The sequence below is a fragment of the Saccopteryx bilineata genome, chromosome 2 (genome assembly GCF_036850765.1).
Source record: "Saccopteryx bilineata isolate mSacBil1 chromosome 2, mSacBil1_pri_phased_curated, whole genome shotgun sequence".
NCBI lineage: Eukaryota > Metazoa > Chordata > Mammalia > Chiroptera > Emballonuridae > Saccopteryx > Saccopteryx bilineata.
In genome coordinates this window covers 149,369,734-149,388,958 of record NC_089491.1, presented here as the reverse complement: position 1 = coordinate 149,388,958, position 19,225 = coordinate 149,369,734, and the positions used below count along the sequence as shown (strand labels likewise).

The window sequence follows — 19,225 nt, the reverse complement described above, 5'->3', positions numbered from 1 at the left end:
CACTTCCCCATTTTCCCCTCCTTCCAATCTCCAGTAACCCTCATTCTACTCTGCTTCTATGAGTTGGACTACTGTAGACTCCAGATAAAACTGAGATTATTCGGCATTTGTATATCCATATCTGACTTATTACATTAGAATGATGTATTCCAGTCCATCCATATTACTAATGTCAGGATTTTTTTCTCTTTTAAGGCAGAATAATATTCCATTGTGTATATACATATATTTTCTTTACCCATTCACATGTCGATGTGCATTTGTTTTCATGTCTTGGCTATTGTTTTTCATTTAGAAATTAAATTTAATGGAGTGACATTTATCAATAAGAGTAAAAAGGTTTTAGGTGAACATCTCTATTGTGATGCATTTGTTTGTGGCAGAGACAGAGAGAGGGACAGATAGAGACAGAGGAAGGGAGAGAAATGAGAAGCATTAATTCCTTATTGTGGCACCTTAGTTGTTCATTGATTGCTTTCTCGTATATGTCTTGACTGGGGGGCTACAGCAGAGCAAGTAACCCCTTGCTTAAGCCAGTGACCTTGGGCTTAAGCCAGTGACCTTGGGTTCAAGCTGGTGAGCTGTGCTCAAACCAGATGAGCCCACACTCAAGCCGTCGACGTCGGGGTTACGAACCTGGGTCCTCTGCGTCCTAGTCTGACACTCTATCCCTGTGCCACTGCCTAGTCAGGCTATGATGTATTTTTAAATACAGGGAATGTGGATGGTGAAACAGTTCTGGGGATGGAGAGAAGTGAGGGTTGTGCAACATTCTGAATGTACACACAAAATGTCACTAAACTGCGTATCTGAAAATGGATAAAATCATCAATTTTGTGTTATGTATATTTTACCCCAATGAAAAATAATGTTAGGGAATGTTTATGAGGTGAGTTGAGTGAAAGGCATGTACTATACGTGTAAACTATAAAATTACACCTGTATTTTTAAAAGGCTGGAAAGCGTCAGTAATGTGTTTATGTTTCATTACCTCTGGCAGTAGCATAAGAGATAATTTTTGTTTTATTTGCGATTTTCTGTATTTTCAAAAATATTCACAACGGTCTGTGTATAATGCTTATGAGAAAAAACTAAGGCACAGCAGACATCAAGAAGAGGAAGGTCTGGTTACCAGCAGGGTTACTGAGGGTGAGGGCCACTCGCCTCGCTAGGATTCCGATGTACTCGTATACTGCATCCCTTCTGTGCATGCCTTCACTGTGGAGACCACCAGAGGCATGTCACTATAGTTCAAAGTTTATCTTTATTATATTGGCTTTTGTTTATTTTAATTGATCTTAGAGAGAGAGGAAGAGGAGGGAGGGAGGGAGAAGAAGGGGAGTGTGGAGAGGGAGAAAGAGACAGGAACATGGATCTGTTCCTGTATGTGCTCTGACCAGGGATCAAACCTGCCACCTTTGTGCTTTGGAACGATGCTCTAACCAACCAAGTCATCTGACCAGGGCAGAATAGATTTTTCTTTTTTTAATTTTTTTTTTTTTGCTATGCAGGCTGCATGCATTACAAGTTTGCTGCTCCATAAGTATGCTGTATGCAGACTGAGAAGTAATAGATGGTTGTTTTGGACGTATAGGGGACAAACTGGATCAAATGTGTACCTGTCTAGAGGTGAAGGCTTTCAGGACCTAGGACAAGCCAGTGTAAAATGAGGCCTCCAGACAGCCTTAGTAAACACTAGATTCATCCCATTTATGGATAAATTAGAAGCAAGCCCTTTGAAGTCACAGACTCAGGTCTGAAAGAACATACAATACAGACCTAGAATTACCACCTGTGATTGTCATCTGAGTGCTCCTGGTCTGTTTCCAAACAAATAAATCAGGATAATTATACCTCCCCCCGCCCTTGTGTATTAAATGTGAGGGTGGCAATTATAAATCAGAGATGCAGGAAATCCCAGAGCCTGCTGTCCGTAGGCACTCGATCCGCATGACTGATTCCTTCCTTTTCCTTCTTTAGATCAAGTGTCTAATCTGGGAGAACAACAGTGTAAATGCTAAAAGTGCCCAACTATCTATAACTAATAAAGTTAACATGATAGAGTATAGGAACATATTTCCAACCATCTTCTAAATTACCCCATCGATTCAGAAGTCTCTATGATACAGTTCAAAACAACTTTCCTGGCCCTGGCCGGTTGGCTCAGCGGTAGAGCGTCGGCCTGGCGTGTGGGGGACCCGGGTTCGATTCCCGGTCAGGGCACATAGGAGAAGCGCCCATTTGCTTCTCACCCCCCCCTCCTACCTCTCTGTCTCTCTCTTCCCCTCCCGCAGCCAAGGCTCCATTGGAGCAAAGATGGCCCGGGCGCTGGGGATGGCTCCTTGGCCTCTGCCCCAGGTGACAGAGCGACACCCCGCAAGGGCAGAGCATCGCCCCCTGGTGGGCGTTCCAGTTGCATCCCTGTCGGGCGCATGCAGGAGTCTGTCTGACTGTCTCTCCCTGTTTCCAGCTTTAAAAAGAAAAAAACAAAAAACAAAAAACTTTCCTGTTCCTTGTTCTTCAGTAGTTAGAAAAGACTTATCACTATACTCTGTGTATTTCATGTACTTGAGATCATGAAGCCACCCTTCAGTTTCTTCTTCAATATTCCCATTTTATTATTTATTTATTTATTTATTTATTGTATTTTTCTGAAGTTGGAAACGGGGAGGCAGACAGACTCCCGCATGCGCCCGACTGGGATGCAACCGGAATGCCCACCAGGAGGCGATGCTCTGCCCATCTGGAGCATCGCTCAGCCACAATCAGAGCCATTCTAGTGGCTGAAGGAGAGGCCACAGAGCCATCCTCAGCACCCGGGCCAACTTTGCTCCAATGGAGCCTTGGCTGTGGGAGGGGAAGAGAGAGACAGAGAGGAAGGAGAGGGGGAGGGGTGGAGAAGCAGATGGGCGCTTCTCCTGTGTAGCCTGGCCGGGAATCAAACCCGGGACTCCCGCACGCCAGGCCAACACTCTACCACTGAGCCAACCAGCCAGGGCCCCATTTTATTTATTTTTATGTGTCAATTTTAGAGAGGAAGGGAGGGAGGGAGGGAGGGAGGGAGGGAGAGAGGGTGAGAGGGAGAGAAACATCGATTTGTTGTTCCACTCGTTTATGCATTTATTATCTTGTCTGTGCCCTGACCAGGATTGAATCCGCAACCTTAGCGTATCAGGACAACGCTCTACCACCTGAGCTACCTGGCTAGAACCCAACATTCCCATTTTTAAAATTTTGTTTAGAGGAGGAGGACACAGGAAAGGTGTGGCCATCCACAAGCCAAGAAGGGCCTCAGAATGAAACCAATTCTTTTGACACCTTGACCTTGGACTCCCAACCTCCAGAAATATACAACTTCTAAACCCACCACTGGTTTCACTTGCATGAAGAAAAATGCTGTGATTCTAACTACATGATGTCAGATTAGAATTGTTTGAATGTTCTTATGTCCACAGCTGAATGCAGGAAGAGACAGATGGAAGAGCTGCCAGGACAAGGTATGGGGAAGGGGCGGAGCTCCCATTCCCTCTCCTGGCGCGCCTGCCCCTGCACTTTCCTGTGTTCACCAACCCAGAAGCTCTCCAGAAGCTCTCCAAATATATCAAAACTTTCTATGTCAATCATTGAAGAGTCTATCTGACATCTGTTTGGTCATCATTTTAAAATGCTTTCTTTCCATTTTCAGCCAGGCAGGCACCCATTCCCTTATTACACTGTGTCATGATTGGAACACTTGTTTGAATTTACATCTAGAAGTTTCTTAACCTTTTTTTTTTTTTTTACAGAGACAGAGACAGTGTAAGAGAGAGGGATAGACAGGGACAGACAGACAGGAATGGAGAGATGAGAAACATCAATCATTAGTTTTTCATTGCGCGTTGCAACACCTTAGTTGTTTATTGATTGCTCTCTCATATGTGCCTTGACCACGGGCCTTCAGCAGACTGAGTAACCCCTTGCTGGAGCCAGCGACCTTGGGTCCACGTAGGTGAGCTTTTTGCTCAAGCCAGATGAGCCTGTGTTCAAGCTGGTGACCTTGGGGTCTCGAACCTGGGTCCTCTGCACCCCAGTCCGACGCTCTATCCACTGCACCACCACCTGGTCAGGAGAGGTTACATAACTTTTTGAAGAGAGAATTGCTTTTTATTTTTACTGAAATGTGTTTCACAAGATGCTAGTGAATTGAAATGTAAGTGCCCTTACTTCTTTGAATAATTACAACCAGCACAGGGATGACTAATACAGAGATGACTGGTTTATTGATATGCTATTCTGTGAAACAATTAACCTTGACTCACATATCAGAACTTTGTTTATAAGGATATACCCATTGACTCAGCTACTGAGAATGAAAAGGAAAACCAAGAGTCAGTTTTGCTACCGAGTTCAGCTGGCCTTATTTAGAAAATGTTGAAATTGTTAGAGCTTAAGTACTTGAGAAGTTCTAGCTCTAGATCATCTGCTTTTGTTTTTGCTCCTTATAAAGTTGTCCGAGTACATGAGAAAATATTTTATTCCAGAGAATTCATGGAAGTTTATGTGTACTATTGAATGAAAAACCACATGCCTATGAGAAAGTGTGTTTGGCTGTTGTAACCTAAATTTGAACTAATTTCTTAACAGAATCGATTCTGCTGGTGAGGAGTTGGTCTATTTTCAGAACCTGTGGGGAATGGGGTCATCCTCTTGAAACAAATTCCTCAAGTTCTTTTCAGAGTCAAGTCTAAGAAAATGGTGTTAATGTTGTCTAGAGCCAGAAAGAGAGAGATATTCTTGTTGGCCTAACTAATGCTTCATGTTAAACTTTGTACCAGGAGACATTTACACGTGGGTCCCTGTAATGACTCACTTTGCCTGGTAATTAATTGTCAACACTGACTATAGATTCTGTAGCATTGTGGCATTCAGTAGTTTGAAATTTTTTTTAATTAAATAAATTTGACATAGAAAATTGTAAGTTTAAGACATTCAATATGTGCTTTTGATACATTTATATAATATGATTGCTGTTTACCAATATTTGTCACATTAATTATAATACCATATTAGTTTCTAAATTAATTTTACTTTACAGTAGATCTCTAAGGCTTATTTACTACCTGTTACACGTCTGTATCCTCAAATACAATCGCTCTTATCCCCCACATCCTATTCCCTGGAAAACACCATTTTACTCTGTTGTTTTGCTTTTCATAGGTTTGACATTTTTTACATTACATATATGTTATATTATACAAATACTTTACATTTGGCTCATCTCGCTTAATATTATGTGCTCAAGGTTTATCCATGTCATTGCAAATGTCAAGAAATCTTCCTTTCCAATGGCTGAATAGATTCTATTGTATATATGTACAACATCTTATCCATTCATCTGTTGATGGAGATTTGACATTGTTTTGTATTTTGGCTAATGCTGCAATAAACATGTGAGTACATATAAAGAAGAAAAAAAATTTGTTTATGGTTCCTCTTGCCCTCTGCGAGCTCCCCCCTATATTCTTCTAGCTGGGACCCCCTGACTCCCTCTGGACAGAGCTGAGCATCCTTCAAGTTAGGGGCCAGGTTCACGCATCTCAGAGTAGAGCTTTGGAAAGTACGGCTAACTGCTATGGTTCTGAAGGCTACCTGTCTTTGAGTAACAGATGGGGGGGGGGTGTGGGTGCTTCTGAGCCAGATGCCAGATCCAAGTGTGGCCTCCACGGCGGCTCCTGTAACCTTTGTCCTCTGCTTTGCCTTCTGGTTATGAACATTTGTTTAGCCAGCTGACAGCGTCTGACTGCATCAGATTCCTCATTGTGCCAAATCCCTCCCTTCAAAAAAGCAGCCACTATCTTTGCAGAAGATCTGCTCCCTTCCTTGATTATTAGCCTTTATACCTGAGTGCCTCACTGAGCAAAGGATAATGGGAATCTTTATGGGTTTAGGGCTTCCTTTGTGCGGGTTGAATTATGACTTCCACTATCTTTAGGCTAGAAAGCTCAAGTTCATTCTTCTGATAAACATGTACTGATCCCGGTGCTAAATGCTGGAGATTCAAAAATAAGCCAGTCTTGCCTTATGAAAGAATACCAACAGTTGCACCACAGTGCAATATGTTCTAGAACAAAGGTATGTACAGAGTATTATTACAGCAGCACAGCAGGGCAGAGGACCTGCCTGGGCAGAGTTCTAAGAGTTGATAGTTCACACATCCCTTTATCAGCAGCTGAGGAATGAGTGACCTGACCTATACAGTCTGGGGTGGTGGGGGGAGGGAATTAATGCTGTTTCTGTCTTTTAATGCAATCTATTTAATACCATTGCCACTGACTTGCTTTTGGTTACTGTGTTTGCTTTTTTCTTCTCCTCACGTATTCACCTGCTCGCTTTATTTTCAGAATAAAACATATGGTGCTTCCATTCCCTCCTGAGTCTTTCAACCCCATAATGTTTCTTGCCCTGGAGAGTTGCTTTGACTATCAGGGAAAGAACACTGGAATTGGCTTACATGGAGCAAACAAAAGAGGCAGGAATGAGCCTGCCTGCTGAAAGGAGCTAAAAACATGTGCAGAACCATGAACAGAACTGCCATTGCGACCAGGCCCTTCGTGGCTCCAGCAAGTCAGTGTCGTGGATGCCTGGGTGCATCCACACCAGCTACAGCTGGGGACGATTTATCTTCCAAACATTTCCTATCCTTCACCCCTCACATACCCCTACTTCTAGTGGTATAACAGTTGTCAAAAGAGTGGTTTGGGGAAAAATCTGGTAAAATTCCAGGATCCTCTCCTAGGATTAAACATCACATATTATATGTAACTTCCGGGGATTCACAAACCCAAGGCCCATATACAAACGTCAGGAGGGGCACGCTGTTCACCTGGGTGTGAGCTCCCACTATGTGCCAAGTAGTATGCAGTACCCCATCCAGCTCAACTCAATCCCCACACTGAATATTGGATGGAACATTTTCCCACATGTTGCCTGGAACACTGGTCCCCAAGTTTTCTGCCCAGGAAATACCTATTCTGCAGCCTCTCACCTCCTGAATGAAAACATTCTGACCCCTTTCCCCTAATACATCCCCCAAGAGGAGCCAACTGCACGCATCCATACGAGTATCAGAGGTCCTCTAACATTTATTACCATCCTGCCATTCTCCGGCTGGAAGCATGGACTGGTCCCTAACCAGCTTTCATTTCCAGTTTCTGACCAAGTCCTCATTTTGCAGGAAAACATTCCACAGAGAGAGAGACACACAAAATCAAATAATTTTAACAGAGGAATTCTAATGCTGAATCTGACGGGGTGAGTGAGTTTATGCTAAATCTTACACAGAGGAGTGGCAATAAATGAGACAAAGTTAGGCATGGACATGACAGGGGACAGCAAGGAATGTAGCCGGGAAGTGTGTGAGCAGGAAATACAATAATCCAGGGTTCGGGGTGACTGAACAGATGGGCAGGAAGAAGCTGTTAAGGAGAGAGATGACGTTATGGAAGGCACTGAATGATGTATAAGGGAGCTGAGATTTCATGAGTAAAGGGGGAAAGTCATTGAAAAACATTTTATTTATTTTCTACTTAAGTAACAAATGATAATGGTAGGAAATAGAGAAAAGGCACAAATAAGAAAAATTATAACGTTACCATAGAGAGACAAGCACTATTACTATTCTTTTATCTTCATGTGTTATGTGAACATGTATATCTGTGACAACAGTTTTCATGTGATTTTAATTCTGCTAATATTTACTAAGCATTTACTAGGTATCAGACATTGTGCTAAATACACCACAGGCATTCTGTGCTATTATTTAATCCTCACAAAAATTCTTGAGAGGAAGTTCCTCTTGGAATCCCATTTTCAAGACACAGACACGGGGACGGGTGGGAGGGCAGTCCTGCTGTGCAGTCCACACAGCTGACACGGAGCAGACCTGGCATTTACCGCCAAGTTTTCTTACTGCAAAGATCATACCCTTACATTTTAAGTTTTATTTGTTCTCACTCATTTATAAGATGAGTGAATCATTCTATCCAATTTTCTCAAAAAATGCTTTGTGATCTTGATTAGCATTGTAATAAATCGAAACAATACCTGTGGAAAGCAGACACATGTTACTGTACTGTCTTCCCACACCGGGAGCACAGACACCCTCCGCCCAGCATTTATTTTGATCTTTTTTGCAGTCCTGGTCATGTCTGCAGCTTTCTTGTAATACGTACAGGAAGGTGACATGTTTGGATGTGGACTTTGGACAGATTAATCTGGCAGCAGTACGAAGGGTAGATCTGAGAAAAGCAGATTGGAAGGCTGAAGTAAAAATTGAGAGACATGGCCATGATTCAGGTGACAAGCACGAAAGCCTAGGACCAAGGCAGTGATGTCTGAGATGAAAGGGAGGGACTGGACTTAGAACACACAGCAGACAGACTTTAAAGAACTGGATGTGGAGTAAAAAACAGCAGAGTGGTGTTGGGAGAGAAAGGAGGTAGGGGAGACTGAATGGTGAATGTCACTCATTGAGAGCAAAAACACAGGAAAGAGATGTATTATTCAGAGAGAGAGAGAGAGAGAGTGCGTGTGTTAGGGTTGGGAGTGGGGAGACTTATGAGTTCAATTGTGAGCATTGAATCATTCCAAGTGCCTACTGTGTGCCAGGAGCCTTACTGAGTGCTGGGGAGTCAGTGCTGACCAGACTGAGGAGGTCATAGGACACAGAATGAGGGTAACAAGATGAAGGAGAGTAAAAGAAATGCAGAGGGGGCTGTCCCGGTAGAGATGGCCTGGAGAGGGGTCTTGAAGTTCAAGGACAGTCCAGACCTATAAACTGCATGAAAGAGAAGGTCCTCAGAAACACGGACAGTGGAGTGAGAGCAGAAGTGGAGAACAGAAGTGGACTGAGGTTGGCACGCCAATAACACCAGTGTTTTAAGCTGAGCAGAGGAAGCAAGGGACCAAAAAGAAACAGTTGGATGCAGGAGGAGGAACAAGAGCCCAGATCACAGTGACTAAGAGGGGAGCAGAAGGAATAACAATTCATCTTGAAACCATACTGCCCCTGGACTTCTCGGGAAGAATGATTTTTTCTTTCTTTCTTTCTTTTTGTTAATTCAGAGGTCACTCAGTTTTAAATGTTAAACAAAATCACATAAAAAGTCCACAATGAGGGTAAGAATTTACATCTCCTGGCTGTCTCTCTGAGCTTTATCCATCAGCCATTTGAAGCTGGTGATTAATATTCAGTAGGAAGTGAATATATAATCATGTGCCTGCCATTCAAATGTGAAAAGCAATGTTTTTTGCTCAGTACACCCAATAATACATTAATATATCTCCAGTTTAAAATACATTTATGAATAATTTTATATTTTATAAATTTTCTGGCAAGAATGATAATAGAACAATTTATTTTCACTGCCACATGAAACAAAAAAGAGAAATGAAAGGTTCAGTTGTACTTTATAACAAGTATCAAACAGTCATTACTTAGGCTATACAAAGGGTGGCTGAGGTCAAAAGATTATTATAACAGCAAGAGTTTATGCCCATATTTATTCTATCAGTTGCTTATATTTGCATAAGAAGTTTCTTTTATTCATGAATCTTTTAACCACATTAGAATGCTAAAAATCAAATTTGTTTTTCCTGATTTATATATGAGCAGTAATAAGATTTCTGTGATGATTAACGGTAGTAACAATCAAATAAATAAAAAACATTAGCCCTTCAAAGGTACCAACAGACATATACAAAAAAAAAATGACCTTAACTGTCTTAGGTAAACGTGGTTTAAAGAGCCAGGAAAGCCCCAGAATCTGAAATGCCTGTCGTGGCAGTTGTGATAAAGCCAGGGGAGGCAGAGTGATGGGAGTTCTGCATCTTTTGTCATCTCTGTCAAAAGTATGCATGCATATGTATGTGTACACAGCAAGCACACTCAAACGGATGGCATCCTGATCAGAGAAGAGAGATAGTAACTTTAAGATTACCGTGGAGAGACCTGGGGTCAGAAGGATCAACCCATCCAGGAGGAGCTGAGGATGTCAGAATTTCCCCTCTTAGTAAGCACCTAGCCCTGGCAGTCATACAAGTAGAGACTAATACAATTAGTCTCTAATTTGTTTGTTTTGTTGTTACTAAACAAACAAAAAGAAATAAGACTTTGGGGTGATAGAATACCATATTTTTAGCAACCATAATTAAAATTTAACATCTGTCCATGATTTGGTGAAATACAAAAGACAATTATCAATCAGCAGCTAGTGTGGGGGAGACACAGGACTGCACTAGGTATTCTGACTCGTGTGGATGCCCCTTCTCATCGTAGCCTCGAATCTTGGTAAGCTTTCAGTGAACTACAGCAACAAGTACAAAAATAAGGCCATAAAGAATATACCAATTTCAATATTTCCTATCACAGTAAAAAGAATGGAGATATAATCAAAACATGCAATTGCATAGATTTGTGGCCTAGATTCTTTGGCCAGACATGATGGTATATGAAAATATGACAGAAAGGTAATCTTCACTGGGCCAAAGCTATGATCTAGCAGGTATTCCCTCCCAGGCAATCACCACCAGCAACACCCCACCCTCCTCTTTCCCCATACTTCTTGGCCCACATTCAGAGGCTGTGACAAACCTTGGGTTTCCAGACACCTAGAGCAGCCTTCCTCTGGCTCACCAAACTACAACTCATATACTTGCCATTTGACATCCATCAACCTCCCCATAAGACTGGTGAACTTTCTGAAATTATTACATGAAGAGTTCTGAAAAGCTTTTGAAAATCTAAAGTGTAAACCAAACACTGGCAGCTTCATTATAGCAGCTATTAATATACAATTATGGTATCAGCAAGCTGGGAGGAACCTTGGATAGATTTTAGTCTAAACCCCTCATTTCACAGAGGGGACTATGATGCTCGTACTCACCTGTAACCAAAATAACAAATGACTCAAAGTAATGGAACACATTCGTGTAACTCAGTGGTAGTCAACCTGGTCCCTACCACCCACTAGTGGGCATTCCAGCTTTCATGGTGGGCGGTAGTGGAGCAACCAAAGTATAAATAAAAAGATAGATTTAACTATAGTAAGTTATTTTATAAAGATTTATTCTGCCAAACTTAGCAAAAATTCAACATGCCTGACCTGTGGTGGCGCAGTGGATAAAACGTCAACCTGGAAATGCTGAGGTCGCCGGTTCAAAACCCTGGACTTGCCTGGTCAAGGCACATATGGGAGTTGATGCTTCCAGCTCCTCCCCCTTCTCTCTCTCTGTCTCTCCTCTCTCTCTCTCTCTCTCTCTCTCTCTCTCTCTCTCTCTCTCTGTCTCTCCCTCTCCTCTCTAAAATGAATAAATAAATTTTTAAAAAATTATTAAAAAAAATTCAACATTAAGTACTTGGTAAGTAATTATTATTATATACTTTAACTTGCTGTAACTCTGCTTTATAAATTTTATAAAGTAAAGTTACTTCCCTACTTTTTGAATCACCATGACTGTGGAACCGGTGGGCGGTTAGAAAATTTTACTACTAACAGATATACAAAAGTGGGTGGTAGGTATAAAAAGGTTGACTACCCCTGGTGTAACTTCTAAGGCATCCATTAAGGCACACCTTAATTCTACACTTTCCTGCTTTAATGCTGTACGAGGTTAATCTTCTAAATCCAGGATGATAATGATATTGTATTTCTCTTAATTTGTAATCATGTGCAGAGTTAGAGTAATACCTCAACTGTTTAAATCGTGTGCTTCTTCCATGGGCCCTAATTTCACATTTAGTTGTTGTTATTAATGGCATCAACATGCCTCTCATAAATTATTTTTTAAAAACTTTATATATGTTGATTCCTAAATTCTTTTTTCTCTTCTCTGCAAATGGATCAGTGGCAAGGGGCTTGGAAGGAGGTGAGAACCAGACTTTCACTGACTTCAAATGGGAAAGCCCAGTGCAAGAGAGCAGGATAAAAATAATCTGTAAGGCTACACTTCTTAAGATGTGCTCTGCTTTTAAAAGATGTACCTATAATTTTACATTTACTATAAGAAAATCTTTTACTACTATATTTAACAAGCTAAGTCAAAAGTAAATTCATAAACAAGTAAATAACTTTATGTCTTAATTCTGTGGTCTCAACTTTTATTTCTTATACATAAAATTTAAGTTGGTACAATCAACTATGAAACCCTCCAGATACTTTTGAGAGGCCAAGGTAAGAAAGCTAGTTGTTTAAAATGTATAGCACATCCATGTTTGTATGGGAAAACATTCAGAGGGATCCAACCCAAGGCCGAGTCCAGCCTGCTGGCATGTGTTGTGTAAGGCCAGCGACTATTCTGATTAGTTGGTGCTTGTGCCACATTGGCTGTTAAATATTTATTTCACTTCTGAAATAAACCAAAATGTTAACAGACATTACATTAAGGTGCTATTTTTTTTCTTCCTCTGTATATTCCCATTTTCTTCCAGTGACAATGTAATACTTATGCAATTAAACAAATGTGATATTGAATAGCCTGAATTATAGAATGCTCCCTACTCCTTGTAAAAATCTTAATATATATTATGCCAGCCTGACCAGGCAGTGGCACAGTGGATCAAACGTTGAATTGTGACACAGAGGACTCCGGTTCAAAACCCCAAGGTCATCAGCTTGAGTGCGCTCACCAGCTTGAGCGCAGGGTCACTGGCTTGAGTGTGGGATCATAGACATAACCCCATGGTCGCTGGCTTGAACACAAAGGTCACTGGCTTGAAGCCCAAGGTTACTGGCTTGAGCAAGGGGTCACTCGCTCTGCTGCAGCCCCCCCCCCCACTGTCAAAGCACATATGAAAAAGCAATCAATGAACAACTAAGATTCCACAATGAATAATTGATTCTTCTCATCTCTCTCCCTTCCTGTCTGTCTGTCCCTCTGTCTGACTCTCTGTCTCTGTCAAAACACACACACACACACACACACACACACACACACACACACTTATGCCAGTCTGTAGAAGATCTATCATTGTTAAAGCAAAGACATTTACAGACAGACAAGGAAGGGTAGCCAGTTTAAAAAGCAGGCATGATAAACTTTTAATAAAACAGTGTTAATGATGTCAGCATCTGCAGAGAGTAAGCAAGAAAAATATAGCAGTAACTATTTTCCCCGGAGAAGTCTCAAAAGAACTAGATCAACATCCAAACAAGTCAGATACCATGACAATTTCTTGTTGCATGATAGTTTCCACAATTTCCAAAGCTAATTGAGAGAAAGAGATTAAGATTACATCCTCATTGTAATTTTCCCTTCAGAGCCAATATTTATATTTATGCTTGTTGATAACCAAACCATTACATATAAAACAATGAAATGAGGACCTGGACAGTTGGCTCAGATATAGAGCATCGACCTGGCATGTAGAAGTCCCAGGTTCAGTTCCTGGTTAGGGCACACAGGAGAGGCATTTGTCTGCTTATCCACTTCTCCCCCTATCGCTTCTCTCTCTCTCTCTCTCTCTCTCTCTCTCTCTCTCTCTCTCTCTCTCTTCTCCTCCTACAGTCATGTCTCAATTAGAGTGAGCTGACACTGGGTGCTGAGGATGGCTCCATGGCCTCCACCTCAGGTGCTAAAAAATGGCTCCATTTGCAATGGAGATGGGCATCACCCCCTGGTGGGCTTGCCTGGTGGATCCAGGTTGGGGCTCATGCACGAGTCTGGCTCTGTCTCCCCTTCTCTCACTTAAAAATAAACAAAACATAATGAAATGAAATAACACAATATAATATTTTTGTGAGAATTGTTTTGGTTAAATAACAAGGTAAACTGCCTACTGTCAAAGTGTCCTGTGTCCAAGTGCACCACTTTTATGGCTTTGTGCTTTAACAATACTAAGCTTTATGGGCCTGGGTAACAAAAGTATTCTATAGTGATGAAATGTATATTTAATGAGAACACTGAATACCAGCCAAATTTCAACTTGTGCCCGAATAAACTAGAGAGATGTCATTTCTTATAAATGATAGCTAATAAAAACAGTAGTTAAAATCACCTAGACTTTTTGCGTGACCAGTGGTGGCACAGTGCATAGAGCATCGACCTGGGACACTGAGGACCCAGGTTCAAAGCCCCAAGGTCGCTGGCTTGAGCAAGGGGTCACTGGTGCAGCTGGAACCCCCCTGTTCAAGGTACGTATGAGAAGCAATCAATGAACAACTGAAGTGATGCCACTATGAGTTGATGCTTCTCATCTTTCTCCTTCTCTGTCTCCCCATTCCTTGTATCAAAAGTAAAAAAATCTAGACTTTTATGAAATGATTGAGAACCTTTGGAGAGACAAATATGTTTGTGTTTAGTTTTCTGACCACTTTGCATAATATTTGTTTAAATAATTTCTTCATGACATAGCCTGTTACACGCAGGATAAGTACAGGTCTCCAGGTGAAATGAATTCAAAATATTTCACTTTACTTCAAAATTGTGGAAACAAGACACATCAAATCGGGCGGTTTGGCTGTTCAATCACAAACCACTCTCTCTTTTCTGACTGCTGAAACGCTGTGTTCGTGGCTGCCTGGGGGCTCTGCCCAGTGCGGACAGCACCAGTGTCTCTGCTGCTTCACGCCATGCAGCCGCTTATGGAAAGGGAAGCTTGGAAACACCCTGTGCCTGTCACCCCAAGTCAAGCCTGCAGAAAGTGCTCTCAAGCTCTACTTTTCACGCAATCAGTATTCCTTTTTTTTTTCTTTTCATTTTTTCTGAAGCTGGAAACAGGGAGAGACAGTCAAACAGACTCCCGCATGCGCCCCACCGGGATCCACCCGGCACGCCCACCATGGGGCGACACTCTGCCCACCAGGGGGCGATGCTCTTCCCATCCTGGGCGTCGCCATGTTGCGACCAGAGCCACTCTAGTGCCTGAGGCAGAGGCCACAGAGCCATCCCCAGTGCCCGGGCCATCTTTGCTCCAATGGAGCCTTGGCAGCGGGAGGGGAAGAGACAGAGAGGAAAGCGCGGCGGAGGGGTGGAGAAGCAAATGGGTGTTTCTCCTGTGTGCCCTGGCCGGGAATCGAACCCGGGTCCTCCGCACGCTAGGCCGACGCTCTACCGCTGAGCCAACCGGCCAGGGCGCAATCAGTATTCTTAATTAAATAACAATAATAAATTAAAATGCTGAAGCAGTAGTTGAGGGACCTGGAGATATAGGCTGTTTCTGCACAGCAAACTTTCTCCCATAGTCACATTGGCAACAGGAGAACACAGGGGCTGGCAGGCAACAAGAATTTCTCTTTAGTAAGTAGTTTTGTCTGTCTTGATGTTTTGATTTTTTTTAAAGAAATTTTTGCTGACATTTACAATTTTGTATCATAAAAATGCTTTCCTACTGTATTTGTCATCTCAGTTAATAAACAAAAAAATAATAAAGGGAATTTTTATTTCTATTGGAGCTGTTTTACTTTTGAACAGAATTTTTATTTGTATATAGTGCTTACTAATCTTAAATAGTTCAGAGTATACTCTCTTTCACTCTTTCTCTCCTCTCTCTAAAATGAATAAGTAAAATCTTTAAATAAGTAAATAAATAGTTCAGAATACATAACATTTTCATTAAGTTCTCATGATAGTTCTTAGTATAAAGAGTTTAAAGGAAATAAATACTTGAACTGGGTTCTCACTGTCCACCAATTTTGGTGGAAGTGGGTTTGTATGCTCTCAATTAAAAGATAAAAGTGTGCCATATCATTTATTGTTGTGGTGTACATGGTAGTCATCAAGTCTTTTGACAGAAGTATACTTTTAAAGGATTTATATGCGATGAATCTATAATATCTGGAACTTTACTGAGACACTTTTCACTGCAAAGTACAGCAAGGAAAAGAAAATGTTTGACGTTTGTACAGATAACAGGGCAGCAAGCCCCAGAGGGAAGGCGAGATGGCGGTGGCGGGCAGGGGAGAGGAATGGGAAGGAAAGAGACTTTGCATGGGGCCTGGGGGACATGATGCGGGGGGTTGAGGGTGTCACATTGAGTGGGACACTTGAAACCATGTTAACACAATAAATTAAAATTTTCTTTTAAAAAGAAAAATGAAAATGTTTCACCGTGTCAGGAGACAGCGAATGAATCTTCATGCAGTTGTGACATGTTATTAGTTACCATTTGTGACCTAGTGTACTTCTCATTTGAAGCTTTGGAAGGCAAAAATGTACAAACTAAATATTAATGTTCAAACACTGACGTTCCAACATAAATAAAAAATATATAACTTGTTGGTAAAAAGTTTTTACAATCCAAGTTTTAAAAAAATCAAATGAATAAGCAAAATGACAGGAGAATGGGGAAGAAAGAAGGAACTGCAAACAGGTTAATTCTGGTCATTAGCACTCCTGTTAGGGCATAAGGATGATTTTTCCATCTTGTCAAGCGTACAGGAAAGCTAAATTTAAAACAGCAAAATTTACCACAGTTGAACACTTTACCATACATGGGAATGGAATTACAGCAACTTTAAAATATGGCCATCAGTTCTTTGAAACTCCTCTTGTTAGGTGGTGGAGACTATGTCCCCTTGAATCTAGACAGGCTTGTATGGTGTCCTCTATTAGAGTAGGGTGGAAACAGTGCTTGTGACTTTAAAGGCTACACCATAAGAGACCTTGCAGCTTCTGTCTTGCCCACTGAGACACTAATCTCTGAGCCTAGTTGCCATCTACTAAGTCCCACTACCCTGAGGCCACCATGCTGAAGAGGCTACATGTAGTTACTCTGATGAACAGTCCCAATTGAGCCTAGCCTTCCAGAAATCCCTGCCAAGGTCAGATCAACATGATATAAACTGTCTTGGACAAGACCATCTAAGATTTGAACACTACTAGGCTGAGCCCTGGCTGAATCTCTGCGCAAAATTGCAAGATATAACACAATGGTTGCTACTTTAAGTCACTAAGCTTTAGGATAATTTGTTATGCAGCATAGAGAATCACAGAATTTGAAAGGGACTTTAAAGACCTGCTGATAAAACACTGATGTTGAGGAGCCTGAGATTCAGGCTCATTAAGTGTTCAAGGTCACTAGTTAGCAATCAGGTTAAAATTAGAAGTCAGGTCTCTAGGCTCCCAGCTCATTTTTTTCAAAAGCCCAACTTGGTTTCATTCCATCCTACCTCCATCTTTTCATTTTGTTATTGTGTGAACTCAAAAAGTATCAGGCCATGATCTCAGAAGTTGTATCTTCTATCTATCTTTAAAAGTTACTAGTAATTCTGACATACTCTCTTTCTTATAACTTTATCTTAAAAATATTTTCCTTGGGTAAAATTGAGAAAGAATTTAATATTTGAAGAGTACAGAATGAAACTTCTGATCAAAATTTGCTTCAGTATGTGGACAGTAGTGATAGCTCCAAACAGTAGGCATAATAAGATTTCACCTCTTAACTCTGGTTTCACATGAAATATCTTCAGATAAACAAACTACACCTATAACCACCTATACAGCCAATGTTTTGCTCCAATGTGATGAGACAATATACAACCTTTTATTAGCTCTAGTAACATAGTTCTCAAGTTTATTTCTTCAGTTAGCTGAAAATGTTAGAGGGCAACACTGATCTTCCCAAAGGTTAGCTTTTTCTTTCTTTCTTTTTTTTTTTTTTTTTTTTTTTTTTGTATTTTTCTGAAGCTGGAAACGGGGAGAGACAGACAGACTCCCGCATGCGCCCGTCCGGGATCCACCCGGCACACCCACCAGGGGCGACGCTCTGCCCACCAGGGGGCGATGCTCTGCCCCTCCGGGGCATCGATCTGCCCCGACCAGAGCCACTCTCTAGCGCCTGGGGCAGAGGCCAAGGAGCCATCCCCAGCGCCCGGGCCATCTTTGCTCCAATGGAGCTTCGGCTGCGGGAGGGGAAGAGAGAGACAGAGAGGAAGGAGGGGGGGGTGGAGAAGCAAATGGGCGCTTATCCTATGTGCCCTGGCCGGGAATCGAACCCGGGTCCCCCGCACGCCAGGCCGACGCTCTACCTCTGAGCCAACCGGCCAGGGCCTCTTTTCTTTCTTTCTCTCTCTCTTTTTTTTAACACCAAGGTTAGCTTTTGAATGAGCAGTTTATGGGAAATATTTCAGATGTTCTTTAGGCTCCATATGAATCTGAAACTGCAGGTTAATGATCTATTCACTAAGTTTTCTCATTAAGTATTTTAGTCTTTTAAATACTATGTTCATTAAACTGTTTAGTAAAGAAAATTCTAAAGATAAACAAGTTCTGGCAGCCATTTAAAAGGAAAAGTAGGTGAGATACTGGCATACAAACAATTGGCCCTTCTGTAAGTATCTATAGAGTATATGGCTATAAACGGCTGAGTGATTTAGAGATCATCAGTTTCTAACATTTTCCTACCAAAGAAGCTTTACTCTAAATTTACATGAAATAGTATCAAGATTTTTGAAAATCAAGTTTACTACCTGATGGATATCCTCTTTTTCCCCCTCAACAAATTTATATTCCCCATAGTCTATTCCCAACACACACACAAAGAGATCTCTCACATGCCTTAAAATGGGAATGCCTTGCCCTGCCAATGAATTTGTCCTCAGAAAAACAGATTTTCAAATGCATGGCTGCACCTTAAGAATTGGAAGAAGTCTATCAGGTTAATAAATTTTCCCCAAATTTGCAAACATTAATAAACTTGCAGGATATTTAACAAAAGAAATTCAAAATGGCAGATTGTAATCCAAAGGAATAAACATCTCAGAAGAAATACTCAAAGTGGAATGCTGATCACAAACTTTGAAATATTTGTGAATATCACATGAACATGATACAAATTAGGCCATTTCCTGTGAACATACGCTTTCTTATACCCAAATAACAGTTTCTAATTATGTATATTGCTGTTCTGCTTCTTTGATGTAAAAATTTCAGCTTCAGTTCAAACTCAGTTTTTGTATTTACACAGCTTTCTAGGCCCAGGACATTAGAGCAGTTGGGACAAGGCTCGATATTAGCTTGCAATTCAAATCTTTCAAAGCAGTTTAACATCCACTCTGCAATTACATTCTCAAAAAAAAAAAATCCGACATAGTACCACTAATAAATAATTAAGATGATTTTAAGACAACTTGAGACTATCCAAAGCAATCTATAGATTCAATGTAGTCCCTAGCAAAATATTAATGGCATTTTCCACAGAACTAGAACAAATAATCCAAAAATTTATGTGGAACCCCCACCCCCCCACACA

At 41.3% G+C, this 19,225-nt stretch overlaps 1 protein-coding gene across 3 annotated transcripts in view; it reads right to left on the bottom strand.

Moving 5' to 3' along the window:
- ANO6 (anoctamin 6) overlaps positions 1-19,225 on the bottom strand; it is a 217,323-nt gene that overhangs the window by 164,933 nt on the left and 33,165 nt on the right. The gene's annotated exons all lie outside the window — the stretch shown is intronic.